We start from the raw sequence: 15,688 nt of genomic DNA on the forward strand, positions 1-15,688 counted from the left end.
GCTCATAAGGAAGTATTGAATGGTTTATTGTATTTTCATGACTTCATTTCATGACTAGCACGAATAATGTGCTGGTCCTTCAAAAGAGCAAGGAAACTGGGTGCCCAGCCCACACAAAATATAAAATAAACAAATAAACAAATAAAGCTCCGCATATGTACTAGAGAGATCCTAAATAATGGTGTGCAAATGGAGAACTACATGGGATCCGCTCTTGAGGTCACTATATGAAAGGATGATAGATCATTTGATGCCATTTGTTGACATAGACATACATACCTCTCAAAATATATTTTCAACTCCTCTATTGCATTCAAAATAAAAAGCTCTAGCGCATGAGTAATCTTGCTTCCCTCCGCGTAGGACCTTTCTTTTACGTTCATGTTGAGTCTTCATCTTCTTGCTTAATGCACCAATTAAGAGAGCATAGTTGTCATTATTAGTATAATTTGCATAATCCCAAAATTTATTATTGATTGAGTCATGATTATGATATTGCTTGTTCTCAAATTACTTGTATCTAGTCACCCTTTAAACTTTAAAGGTGTCCTGGCATTTATGTTTTGCTACTTCACAAAGGACAAGCTGAGTACCACTTTGCTATGTTTTCTCTATGCTAAAAAACAAACACTTTCAGTGCACAATTATTCATGGTCTTTTGTTGGGGGGGGGGGGGGGGTGAGTAGGCGTTTTGAAAACTCTTACGGATTTGTCTTGTAAGAATGCGGAATTAAACTAATGTTTATTTACAAGTACAAACGCTGAATATGCTAGGCTCAACTAAGTGCAACAACAACAACTAGAGCTAAGCAAGATAGGCACAATATATATATATATAAACAACAAGTGATAGCAAGATATAATAAATACTTCAAGCTTGATGGCTATCACAAGGGTAAACTCGGGTATAGAAATAACCGAGGCATGTGGAGACGGAGATGTATTCCTGTGTTCCCTTCCTTTGCAAGAAGGTACGTCACGTTTGGAGAGGTGGGAATCCCACGAAGGATTTCCCAACACCACAAAGGCTCACCTTCTTCTCCGAGCCTATCCCACGAAGGAATAGCCCCTTTCCTTATGGTTAGCTTTTCCTCCACTCCGGAGATGGCACGCTCCACAACCACTTCACAAGCTCCACGAAGGAGAAGCCCGAGCCCCTTCACAACCTTCCACGAAGGAAGTCACCAGGACACCGACCAAGCCAAGTAGGAGGCCACCCTTCAAGAGTAACAAGCTCACGGTCTCTCACTCGAACTAATCGTGGTGGAGAGCTCAATACTATGCAATGATGCAAAGCAAGAACACCACATGTGTTCAAATCCTTCACACCAAAGCAACACATGCTAGGATGAGATTAGAGAGGAAGAACAAAGGAGGAAATCAACAAATGACTCCAAGATCTAGATCCAAAGAGTTCCCCTCACTTAGAGGAGAAATGGATTGGTGAGGATTATAGATCTAGATCTCCTCTGTTAGATTCCTCAAGAATAAACAAGAATCACGGGGGGAAACAAGAGATAGGGCAAGTTCTTCAAAGTCCACAATGGAGGAGAGAGAGTGAAAGAACTTACTTTTCGCAAGGTGGAAGATGGCCTATTTATAGTCTAGGGAAAATAGAGCCATTTGGGGAGGAAAAGGACAGAAAAAACGGGCAGAAAATGGCCCACCCGGCCGACGGACCTGCCGCAAAACAGGCCAGCGCATAGGCTGGCCGCGTTGGGGAGCAGGCCGGGCAAGGCGAGTGGGCCGGGAGCAGAGGAGAAGGCCCAAACGGAGGGTGTCCAGCAGCGCCGGGGCACAGGTCGGAGCACGCCAAGCGGCCCAGCCGGTCGACCGGGCCTTGGGCCGGCAGCAGCCGAACGCGGGTCGAGGGACCCCTGGAGCGGCCCCGGTGTGCATGATCCCAGCAGCCGGTTCCCACCGGGCAGGCCGGTGGGGGGCTCGACGGGGCCAGGCGGTGGGCCGGATTTCGCAGGACCCGTGGAAGTCTTTTCTTTTTCTTTTAAATAGAAAATGCTCCCGAACTCCGATTGACATGAAACCAATTTTGTTGGAAAGATAACGACAAGTAGACTCCTCACAGATTTTTTTAAGATGATTTTAGACAGGGAGTCTCCCAACGTCAAGAAATGGTAAAGACGTCCAAACTCGAAAATGTAATTGAAGATGCATGTTGATTCTGTTTTCGATGAACTTGGGCTTGTTGAAAAGCTAGCAACAAGCTCAAGAATCTCACACAGAGAAATACCAAGAAGCAATAGGGATATGCAAAGTATGCAAATGATTGAGCTCCCTAAGATGATGTGATCAAGTTGCCCAACCGAAAGCCCCTCTTGATAGTGCGTCTATCTGTCCTATAACCCGGTCTCCCAACAACCACCTTGAGACCGGTAAAAGGAAAACCTAGCAAGGTCATACCTTTGCCTTGCGCAACCTGCTTGATCTTGATGATAACGCTTCAAGTTCCATCAATCCGGAGTGCGTCACTTAATCATTGTTGTTTCGTGAAGACTCATGATTTCCTCCCTCATACGCCATTATGGGATAGCTTCATTATGCACATCTTCACATGTCCATCATCACTAAATGGATGGCAAGCTTCAAGCATGTGAACCTATTTATATGCTCAACTTGAACTTGCCCAACTCAACCTTGATGATGATCACCACTTGATGTCATCCTCTCATGGTCTATATGAGATCTCACTTTTGATGCATGCCCATGGAAAGATACCTAACCCACATTGACAACACAAGAGCACATATATGATGGGTTAGTTCATAAAGCATAATTGATAAGGCTTACCATACCACATGACTTCACGTGGCACATTCTTCATGCTTCATGTGTTGACCAAACTTGAATCTATTCTTCACTCTTTGTATTGGTCAACCTTATATCTTCTCATGCTCTATCATACTATATTGAGATGTATAAAGAATTCTTCATTTGTTTGCATGCTCTAAATCTTAGTGAATCCAAGCTCAACTTATGAGTCTATCATGACACCGACTTAGAGCCATATCTTGAATTCTTCACTTGGAATCAAACACTCAAGATCCTGATCATCGATTGCTTAACACATAAGCTAGAGCATAACTAATATTGAGTTCCACATAAGAACTCCATCTTCATTTCTTCTTCTTGATCGTATCAAATATATGTCTTCAAATTGATGATCTTGATGCCAATACTCAAGGTGTATCTTTATCTTCATGGCATCCATACTTGAATCCAACACATGGACTACAAGTAGTACCTATGGAATATTCCTTCATATAAACTCAAAGAAAACATTAGTCCATAGGGGTTGTCATTAATTACCAAAACCACACATAGGGGCAATGTACCCTTACACCTATGTTTAGAGTACCTTGATCCCAACTCACAATGCTTTTACAATAACTTGATCAAGATTGTGTTAGATTCATGTCACCTCAAAAATTAGTTTTGTTATCACTTACCAACTCGAGGACGAGCAGGAGTTAAGCTTGGGGATGCTAATACGTTGCAAACGTATCTATAATTTTTGATGCTCCATGCTTGTTTTACACCAATTTATATATGTTTTTCTTACACTTCGTTGCACTTTTATACATTTTCCGGCACTAACATATTGACAAGATGCCACAGTGCCAGTTCCCTCTTTTCTAGTGTTTTGTATTTCAGAAAAGTTGTACAGGTAATAATCTCGAAATTGGACAAAACAAAAGCCGAATTTCCTATTTTACCGTAACGAAGACGGGGTCCAGAGGAGAGACGGAGAAGCGCCACTAGGCGGCCACACAAGGCCATGGCGCGGCCCAGGCCCTGGCCGTGCCATGGGATGGTGTGGGCCCCCTAGGCACACACCGACCTTGCACTTCCACCTATTTATTCACGATCTCGGGAAAAACCTAAACACTCGAGCCTCCATCCACGAAAAGTTCTGTCGCAGCTGCCATCGCCGACCCTAGCTCGGGAGGGTTCTGAAGCTCTTCCCGGCAACCTGCAGGAGAGGGAGATCATCACTGTCAACACCCGGATTTTTAAGTCCAGATGCCTATTATGTCATTCATCGCAATCCCATGAATATTGTTGTTCCGAGGCATAATAGTTGAATATCATAGTCATCATTCATTACAAACCATATTGTCTTACAACTTGAATCACATGATCCATATTACACAAATAGTTGATCTATTGATCAACGAACAAACATAAGTTCATAGCGGAAGCGTAAAGATAAATGGACTCTCTAGTCCACAGGCCAACGCTTGACGTCGGAAGACTCCTAGTTGTCGTAGGCGTCCTGCTGGTCATCTCCTTGGTAGTTCGGTTCATCTTCATACTCTGGCCATTTGAATAGCCAGGGACAAAGCCATGAGTACTTTAAGTACTTGCTGGCGCACAGTTGACGTGGGAGTTAGAAATCTCTGTTATGTAATTTTCCTTCACTTCCCCGGCAACGGCGCCAGAAATTTAGCTTGACACGCGTACAACACGCGACCGTTGGGAACCCCAAGTGGAAGGTGTGATGCGTACAGCAGTAAGTTTCCCTCAGTAAGAAACCAAGGTTTATTGAACCAGTAGGAGTCAAGAAGCACGTTGAAGGTTGATGGCGGCGGAGTGTAGTGCGGTGCAACACCAGGGATTCCGGCGCCAACGTGGAATCTGCACAACACAACCGAAGTACTTTGCCCCAACGTAACAGTGAGGTTGTCAATCTCACCGGCTTGCTGTAACAAAGGATTAGATGTATAGTGTGGATGATGATGTTTGCAGAAAACAGTAGAACGAGTATTGCAGTAGATTGTATTCGATGTAAAAGAATGGACCGGGGTCCACAGTTCACTAGTGGTGTCTCTCCCATAAGAAATAGCATGTTGGGTGAACAAATTACAGTTGGGCAATTGACAAATAAAGATGGCATGACAATGCACATACATGTTATGATGAGTAGTGTGAAATTTGATTGGGCATTACGATAAAGTACATAGACCGCTATCCAGCATGCATCTATGCCTAAAAAGTCCACCTTCAGGTTATCATCCGAACCCCCTCCAGTATTAAGTTGCAAACAACAGACAATTGCGTTAAGTATGGTGTGTAATGTAATCAACAAATACATCCTTAGACATAGCATTGATGTTTTATCCCTAGTGGCAACAACACATCCACAACCTTAGAACTTTATGTCACTATCCCAGATTTAATGGAGGCATGAACCCACTATCGAGCATAAATACTCCCTCTTGGAGTTACAAGTAACGACTTGGCCAGAGCCTCTACTAATAACGGAGAGCATGCAAGATCATAAACAACACATAGATGATAGATTGATAATAAACATAACATAGCATTCAATATTCATTGGATCCCAACAAACGCAACATGTAGCATTACAGATAGATGATCTTGATCATGTTAGGCAGCTCACAAGATCCAACAATGATAGCACAATTAGGAGAAGACGACCATCTAGCTACTGCTATGGACCCATAGTCCAGGGGTGAACTACTCACACATCACTCCGGAGGCGACCATGGCGGTGAAGAGTCCTCCGGGAGGTGATTCCCCTCTCCGGCAGGGTGCCGGAGGCGATCTCCTGAATCCCCCGAGATGGGATTGGCGGCGGCGGCGTCTCTGGAAGGTTTTCCGTATCGTGGCTCTCGGTACTGGAACTATTATCGACGAAGGCTTCTTATAGGTGAAGAGGTAGGTTTAGGGGCGACGCGAGGGACCCACACAGTAGGGCCGCGCGGCCAGGGCCTGGGCCGCGCCGCCCTAGTGTGGCATCGCCTCGTCGCCCCACTTCGTATCTCCCCCGGTGTTCTGGAAGCTTCGTGGAAAAATAAGATCCTGGGCATTGATTTCATCCAATTCCGAGAATATTTCCTTACTAGGATTTCTGAAACCAAAAACAGCAGAAAACAGCAACTGGCTCTTCGGCATCTTGTTAATAGGTTAGTGCCGAAAAATGCATAAATATGACATAAAGTATGTATAAAACATGTAGGTATTGTCATAAAACAAGCATGGAACATAAGAAATTATCGATACGTTGGAGACGTATCAGCATCCCAAGCTTAGTTCCTACTCGTCCCGAGTAGGTAAACGATAACAAAGATAATTTCTGAGGTGACATGCCATCATAATCTTGATCAATACTATTGTAAGCACACGTAATGAATGCAACGATCCAAAGCAATAGTAAAGACAGTGAGTAAACAACTGAATCATATAGCAAAGACTTTTCATGAATAGTACTTTCAAGACAAGCATCAATAAGTCTTGCATAAGAGTTAACTCATAAAGCAATAAAGTCAAAGTAAAGGCATTGAAGCAACACAAAGGAAGATTAAGTTTCAGCGGTTGCTTTCAACTTGTAACATGTATATCTCATGGATAGTTGTCAATACAGAGTAATATGATGAATGAAAATATGCGAGTATGTAAGAATCAATGCACAGTTAACACAAGTGTTTGCTTCTTGAGATGGAAGGAAATAGGTAAACCGACTCAACATAAAAGTAGAAGAAAGGCCCTTCGAAGAGGGAAGCATCGATTGATATATTTGTGCTAGAGCTTTTATTTTGAAAACAAGAAACAATTTTGTCAACGGTAGTAATACAGCATATGTATTATGTAAATTATATCCTACAAGTTGCAAGCCTCATGCATAGATTACCAATAGTGCCCGCACCTTGTCCTAATTAGCTCGGATTACCTGGATTATCACTGCAATACATATGTTTTAACCAAGTATCACAAAGGGGTACCTCTATGCCGCCTGTACAAAGGTCTAAGAAGAAAGCTCGCATTGGATTTCTCGCTTTTGATTATTCTCAACTTAGACATCCATACCGGGACAACATATACAACAGATAATGGACTCCTCTTTAATGCATAAGCATTCAACAATAGATAATATTCTCATAAGAGATTGAGGATTGTTATCCAAAACTGAAACTTCCACCATGGATCATGGCTTCGGTTAGCGGCCCAATGTTCTTCTCTAACAATATGCATGCTCAAACCATGCAACTCATGGTAAATCGCCCTTACTTCAGACAAGACGAACATGCATAGCAACTCACATGATATTCAACAAAGATAGTTGATGGCGTCCCCAGGAACATGGTTATCGCACAACAAGCAACTTAATAAGAAATAAGATACATAAGTACATATTCAATACCACAATAGTTTTTAGGCTATTTGTCCCATGAGCTATATATTGAAAAGACTAAGGATAGAAATTTAAAGGTAGCACTCAAGCAATTTACTTTGGAATGGCAGAGAAATACCATGTAGTAGGTAGGTATGGTGGACATAAGTGGCATAGTTATTGGCTCAAGGATTTGGATGCACGAGAAGTATTCCCTCTCAATACAAGGCTTAGGCTAGCAAGGTTATTTGAAGCAAACACAAGTATGAACCGGTACAGCAAAACTCACATAAAAACATTTTGCAAGCATTATAAGACTCTACACTGTCTTCCTTGTTGTTCAAACCCTTACTAGAAAATATCTAGACCTTAGAGAGACCAATCATGCAAACCAAATTTTAGCAAGCTCTATGTATTTCTTCACTAATAGGTGCAAAGTATATGATGCAAGAGCTTAAACATGATCCTTATGAGCACAACAATTTCCAAGTATCAAATTATTCAAGACATTATACCAATTACTACATGTAGCATTTCCTGTTTCCAACCATATAACAATTAACGAAGCAGTTTCAACCTTCGCCATGAACATTATGAGTAAAGAAAAGGACATATTTGTCCATATGCAATAGCGGAGCGTGTCTCTCTCCCACACAATGAATGCTAGGATCCAATTTTATTCAAACAAAACAAAAACAAAAACAAACAGATGCTCCAAGTAAAGCACATAAGATGTGATGGAATAAAAATATAGTTTCACTAGAGGAACCTGATAATGTTGTCGATGAAGAAGGGGATGCCTTGGGCATCCCCAAGCTTAGATGCTTGAGTCTTCTTGAAATATGCAGGGATGAACCACCGGGGCATCCCCACGCTTAGAGCTTTCACTCTCCTTGATCATATTGTATCATCTTCCTCTCTTGATCTTTGAAAACTTCCTCCACACCAAACTCAAAACAACTCATTAGAGGGTTAGTGCAGAATCAAAATTCACATGTTCAGAGGTGACATAATCATTCTTAACACTTCTGGGCATTGCACAAAGCTACTGAAAGTTAATGGAATAAAGAAATCCATCAAACATAGCAAAACATGCAATGCGAAATAAAAGGCAGAATCTGTCAAAACAAAACAGTCCGTAAAGACGAATTTTTAAGAGGCACCAGACTTGCTCAAATGAAAATGCTAAAATTGAATGAAAGTTACGTACATATCTGAGGATCACTCACGTAAATTGGCATATTTTTCTGAGTTACCTACAGAGAATTCAACCCAAATTCGTGACAGCAAGAAATCTGTTTCTGCGCAGTAATCCAAATCTAGTATGAACCTTACTATCAAAGACTTTACTTGGCACAACAATGCAACAAAATTAAGATAAGGAGAGGTTGCTACAGTAGTAACAACTTCCAAGACTCAAATATAAAACAAAAGTGCTGTAGTAAAATCATGGGTTGTCTCCCATAAGCGCTTTTCTTTAACGCCTTTCAGCTAGGCGCAGAAAGTGTGTATCAAGTATTACCAAGAGATGATGCATCAACAGCGGGGTTTGGAGTTTTCTCAACTATGCATTGTATCTTATCTATGTAAGTTTCAGAGGTTCCCTTTTCATTAGTCTTAGGCTTCCTATTCTCATCAAACAAATTTTCGGGAACAAGCCAAGCATAGTTATTTTCTAGTGCCTCGCACATCCCTAAGAGCTTGCAAGGTATTGATGTTTTAATATCCCCCTTGATACGTCTCCGACGTATCGATAATTTCTTATGTTCCATGCCACAATATTGATGATATCTACATGTTTTATGCACACTTTATGTCATATTCGTGCATTTTCTGGAACTAACCTATTAACAAGATGCCGAAGTGCCGATTCTTTGTTTCTGCTGTTTTTGGTTTCAGAAATCCTAGTAAGGAAATATTCTCGGAATTGGATGAAATCAATGCCCAGGGTCCTATTTTGCCACGAAGCTTCCAGAAGACCGAAGAGTCAACGAAGTGGGGCCACGAGGTGGCCAGGAGGGCAGGCGGCGCGGCCCCACCCTTGGCCGCGCCGCCCTGTCTCCTGGGCCCCTCACGTCGCCCCCTGACCTACCCTTCCGCCTACTTAAAGCCTTCGTCGCGAAACCCCCGATGCGAGAGCCACGATACGGAAAACCTTCCAGAGACGCCGCCGCCGCCAATCCCATCTCGCGGGATTCAGGAGATCGCCTCCGGCACCCTGCCGGAGAGGGGATTCATCTCCCGGAGGACTCTACACCACCATGGTCGCCTCCGGAGTGATGTGTGAGTAGTCTACCCCTGGACTATGGGTCCATAGCAGTAGCTAGATGGATGTCTTCTCCTCATTGTGCTTAATTGTCGGGTCTTGTGAGCTGCCGAACATGATCAAGATCATCTATCTGTAATTCTATATGTTGTGTTTGTTGGGATCCGATGAATAGAGAATACCATGTTATGTTGATTATCAATTTATATCTATGTGTTGTTTATGATCTTGCATGCTCTCCGTTATTAGTAGAGGCTCTGGCCAAGTTTTTACTCTTAACTCCAAGAGGGGATATTTATGCTCGATAGTGGGTTCATGTCTCCGTGAATCTGGGGAAGTGACAGAAATCTCTAAGATTATGGATGTGCTGTTGCCACTAGGGATAAAACATTGATGCTATGTCCGAGGATGTAGTTATTAATTACATTACGCGCAATACTTAATGCAATTGTCTGTTGTTAGCAACTTAATACTGGAAGGGGTTCGGATGATAACCTGAAGGTGGACTTTTTAGGCATAGATGCATGCTGGATAGCGGTCTATGTACTTTGTCGTAATGCCCAATTAAATCTCACTATACTCATCATAATATGTATGTGCATGGCCATGCCCTCTTTATTTGTCAATTGCCCAACTGTAATTTGTTCACCCAACATGCTGTTTATCTTATGGGAGAGACACCTCTAGTGAACTGTGGACCCCGGTCCAATTCTCTATACTGAAATACAATCATCGCAATACTTGTTCTACTGTTTTCTGCAAACAATCATCATCCACACTATACATCTAATCCTTTGTTACAGCAAGCCGGTGAGATTGACAACCTCACTGTTTCGTTGGGGCAAAGTACTTGGTTTGTGTTGTGCAGGTTCCACGTTGGCGCCGGAATCCCTGGTGTTACGCCGCACTACATCTCGTCGCCATCAACCTTCAACGTGCTTCTTGGCTCCTACTGGTTCGATTAAACCTTGGTTTCATACTGAGGGAAAACTTGCCGCTGTACGCATCACACCTTCCTCTTGGGGTTCCCAACGGTCGCGTGCTGTACGCGTATCAAGACTGTTTTCTGGCACCGTTGCCGGGGAGATCAAGACACGCTGCAAGGGGAGTCTCCACATCCCAGTCTCTTTACTTTGTTTTTGTCTTGCTTAGTTTTATTTACTACTTTGTTTGCTGCACTAAATCAAAATACAAAAAAAATTAGTTGCTAGTTTTACTTTATTTGCTATCTTGTTTGCTATATCAAAAACACAAAAAAATTAGTTACTTGCATTTACTTTACTTATTTCATTATGTTTCCTTTTAATTTTACCGTAAAAAACATGCCGGTAGGGCGCGGGTCTATAATCGGGAGAAATAATATAGAAGAATTTTTCAACCATGTTAGTACCATTGATGATTTTGAAGATAGACACTTGGTAGACCTTGCTCCTACTTATGAAGTTGCCGCTGCTGCTCTAGTTCGTATGATGGAAACTAATTTTTTTAATCTCAATCCTATAATCCAACACATGTTTCTTACACTCGGTGATATGGAAGAAGGGGAAAAGAAAGATTTTGTTTTAGAAACCCTTCTTAGAGAATTTGGTGGTATAGCAAGAGAGGCTAGAAAGGTCTTTGCTAAATATAATATGCTTGGTTCTTATACCAATTTTGTTAGTCTCCTTGAAAAGATGGACATGTAGATAATAAGGTACACTAATAATATTAATGATGGTGGGGAGATCAAAGCACCAATACCATGCAAGCTCCTAGCAATGCATGATGCACTAGAAAATAACTATGCTTGGCTTGTTCCTGAAAATTTGTTTGATGAGAGTAGCAAGCCCAAGACTAATGAAAAGAGAGACGCTAAAACTTATGTATCCAATATACTATGCATGGTTGAGAAAACTCCACACCCCGTGGTAGATGCACCATCTCTCGATAATACTTGATACACACTTTCTGCGCCTAGCTGAAAGGCGTTAAAGAAAAGCGCTTATGGGAGACAACCCATGTTTTTACTACAGTATTTTGTTTTATATTTGAGTCTTGGAAGTTGTTTACTACTGTAGCAACCTCTCCTTATCTTAGTTTAGTGTTTTGTTGTGCCAAGTAAAGTCGTTGATAGTAAGGTTCATACTAGATTTGGATTACTGCACAGAAATAGATTTCTTTGCTGTCACGAATCTGGGCAAAATTCTCTGTAGGTAACTCAGAAAATTATGCCAATTTACGTGAGTGATCCTCAGATATGTACGCAACTTTCATTAAATTTGAGCATTTTCATTTGAGCAAGTCTGGTGCCTCAATAAAATTCGTCATTACGAACTGTTCTGTTTTTGACAGATTCTGCCTTTTATTTCGCATTGCCTGTTTTGTTATGTTCGATGGATATTTCGATTCCATTGACTTTCAGTAGCTTTGTGCAATGTCCAGAAGTGTTAAGAATGATTATGTCACCTCTGAACATGTATATTTTGATTGTGCACTAACTCTCTAATGAGTTGTTTTGAGTTTGGTGTGGACGAAGTTTTCAAGGATCAAGAGAGGGAGATGATACAACATGATCAAGGAGAGTGAAAGCTCTAAGCTTGGGGATGCCCCGGAGGTTCACCCCTGCATATATCAAGAAGACTCAAGCATCTAAGCTTGGGGATGCCCAAGGCATCCCCTTCTTCATCGACAACATTATCAGGTTCCTCCCCTGAAACTATATTTTTATTCCATCACATCTTATGTGCTTTGCTTGGAGCGTCGGTTTGTTTTTGTTTTTGTTTTGTTTGAATAAAATGGATCCTAGCATTCTTTGTGTGGGAGAGAGACACGCTCCGCTGTTGCATATGGACAAGTATGTCCTTAGGCTTTACTCATAATATTCATGGCGAAGTTTCTTCTTCGTTAAATTGTTATATGGTTGGAATTGGAAAATGATACATGTAGTAATTTGCTAAAATGTCTTGGGTAATGTGATACTTGGCAATTGTTGTGCTCATGTTTAAGCTCTTGCATCATATACTTTGCACCCATTAATGAAGAAATACATAGAGCATGCTAAAATTTGGTTTGCATATTTGGTCTCTCTAAGGTCTAGATAATTTCTAGTATTGAGTTTGAACAACAAGGAAGACGGTGTAGAGTCTTATAATGTTTACAATATGTCTTTTATGTGAGTTTTGCTGCGCCGCTTCATCCTTGTGTTTGTTTCAAATAACCTTGCTAGCCTAAACCTTGTATCGAGAGGGAATACTTCTCATGCACCCAAAATACTTGAGCCAACCACTATGCCATTTGTGTCCACCATACCTACCTACTACATGGTATTTCTCCGCCATTCCAGAGTAAATTGCTTGAGTGCTACCTTTAAACAATTCAAAATTTATTACCTCTGATTTGTGTCAATGTTTTATAGCTCATGAGGAAGTATGTGGTGTTTATCTTTCAATCTTGTTGGGCAACTTTCACCAATGGACTAGTGGCTTCATCCGCTTATCCAATAATTTTGCAAAAAGAGCCGGCAATGGGATTCCCAGTCCCAAATTAATTAATAAAAATAGACACTCCTCCATGGTATGTGATTGTTGGACGGCACCCGAAGGATTCGGTTAGCCATGGCTTGAGAAAGCAAAGGTGGGGAGGAGTGTCATCATAATAAAACTAAAATAAAAAGGCACTCCTTCATGGTATGAGATTGTTGGCAGGCACCCGAAGGATTCGGTTAGCCATGGTTTGTGAAAGAAAGGTTGGAAGGAGTGCCACACAAAAATAAAATAAAATGGGAGCCGCTCTTTGAAGGTTTGTCTGGCAAGGGGGTTAGAGTGCCCACTACCATTCGTTGACAACAACAAACACCTCTCAAAATTTTACTTTTATTGCTCTCTATATGTTTTCAAAATCAAAGCTCTAGCACAAATATAGCAATCGATGCTTTCCTCTTTGAAGGACCTTTCTTCTACTTTTATTGTTGAGTCAGTTCACCTATTTCTCTCCATCTCAAGAAGCAAACACTTGTGTGAACTGTGCATTGATTCCTACATACTTGCATATTGCACTTGTTATATTACTCTATGTTGACAATATCCATGAGATATACATGTTATAAGTTGAAAGCAACCGCTGAAACTTCATCTTCCTTTGTGTTGCTTCAATAACTTTACTATAAATTATTGCTTTATGAGTTAACTCTTATGCAAGACTTATTGATGCTTGTCTTGAAGTACTATTCATGAAAAGTCTTTGCTATATGATTCACTTGTTTACTCATGTCATATACATTGTTTTGATCGCTGCATTCATTACATATGCTTTACAATAGTATGATCAAGGTTATGATGGCATGTCACTCCAGAAATTATCTTTGTTTATCGTTTACCTGCTCGGGACGAGCAGAAACTAAGCTTGGGGATGCTGATACGTCTCCGACGTATCGATAATTTCTTATGTTCCATGCCACATTATTGATGATATCTACATGTTTTATGCACACTTTATGTCATATTCGTGCATTTTCTGGAACTAACCTATTAACAAGATGCCGAAGTGCCGATTCTTTGTTTCTGCTGTTTTTGGTATCAGAAATCCTAGTAAGGAAATATTCTCGGAATTGGACGAAATCAACGCCCAGGGTCCTATTTTGCCACGAAGCTTCCAGAAGACCGAAGAGTCAACGAAGTGGGGCCACGAGGTGGCCAGGAGGGCAGGCGGCGCGGCCCCACCCTTGGCCGCACCGCCCTGTCTCCTGGGCCCCTCGCGTCGCCCCCTGACCTACCCTTCCGCCTACTTAAAGCCTTCGTCGTGAAACCCCCAGTACCGAGAGCCACGATACGGAAAACCTTCCAGAGACGCCGCCGCCGCCAATCCCATCTCGGGGGATTCAGGAGATAGCCTCCGGCACCCTGCCGGAGAGGGGAATCATCTCCCGGAGGACTCTACACCGCCATGGTCACCTCCGGAGTGATGTGTGAGTAGTCTACCCCTAGACTATGGGTCCATAGCAGTAGCTAGATGGATGTCTTCTCCTCATTGTGCTTAATTGTCGGGTCTTGTGAGCTGCCGAACATGATCAAGATCATCTATCTGTAATTCTATATGTTGTGTTTGTTGGGATCCGATGAATAGAGAATACCATGTTATGTTGATTATCAATTTATATCTATGTGTTGTTTATGATCTTGCATGCTCTCCGTTATTAGTAGAGGCTCTGGCCAAGTTTTTACTCTTAACTCCAAGAGGGGGTATTTATGCTCGATAGTGGGTTCATGTCTCCGTGAATCTGGGGAAGTGACAGAAATCTCTAAGATTATGGATGTGCTGTTGCCACTAGGGATAAAACATTGATGCTATGTCCGAGGATGTAGTTATTAATTACATTACGCGCAATACTTAATGCAATTGTCTGTTGTTAGCAACTTAATACTGGAAGGGGTTCGGATGATAACCTGAAGGTGGACTTTTTAGGCATAGATGCATGCTGGATAGCGGTCTATGTACTTTGTCGTAATGCCCAATTAAATCTCACTATACTCATCATAATATGTATGTGCATGGTCATGCCCTCTTTATTTGTCAATTGCCCAACTGTAATTTGTTCACCCAACATGCTGTTTATCTTATGGGAGAGACACCTCTAGTGAATTGTGGACCCCGGTCCAATTCTCTATACTGAAATACAATCATCGCAATCTTGTTCTACTATTTTCTGCAAACAATCATCATCCACACTATACATCTAATCCTTTGTTACAGCAAGCCGGTGAGATTGACAACCTCACTGTTTCGTTGGGGCAAAGTACTTGGTTTGTGTTGTGCAGGTTCCACGTTGGCGCCGGAATCCCTGGTGTTGCGCCGCACTACATCTCGTCGCCATCAACCTTCAACGTGCTTCTTGGCTCCTACTGGTTCGATTAAACCTTGGTTTCATACTGAGGGAAAACTTGCCGCTGTACGCATCACACCTTCCTCTTGGGGTTCCCAACGATCGCGTGCTGTACGCGTATCACCCCTCATAATTAACTTGATTAGTGTAATTTTGTCTATCTTTTTCCATCTTTTCAAGGATACTAGCGAAGTTGGTATAAGAGCCAAGCATATTATATTTAGTAAAAACTTTTCTAGCTTCTCTTGCTATACCCCCAAATTCTTTAAGAAGGGTTTCTAATACAAAATCTTTCTTTTCTCCTTCTTCCATATCACTGAGTGTAAGAAACGTATGTTGAATCATGGGATTGAGATTAACAAATCTAGCTTCTAACGCGTGTACTAAAGAAGCAACAACAATTTCATAAGTAGGA

Source organism: Lolium perenne, chromosome 4, assembly GCF_019359855.2.
Source record: "Lolium perenne isolate Kyuss_39 chromosome 4, Kyuss_2.0, whole genome shotgun sequence".
NCBI lineage: Eukaryota > Viridiplantae > Streptophyta > Magnoliopsida > Poales > Poaceae > Lolium > Lolium perenne.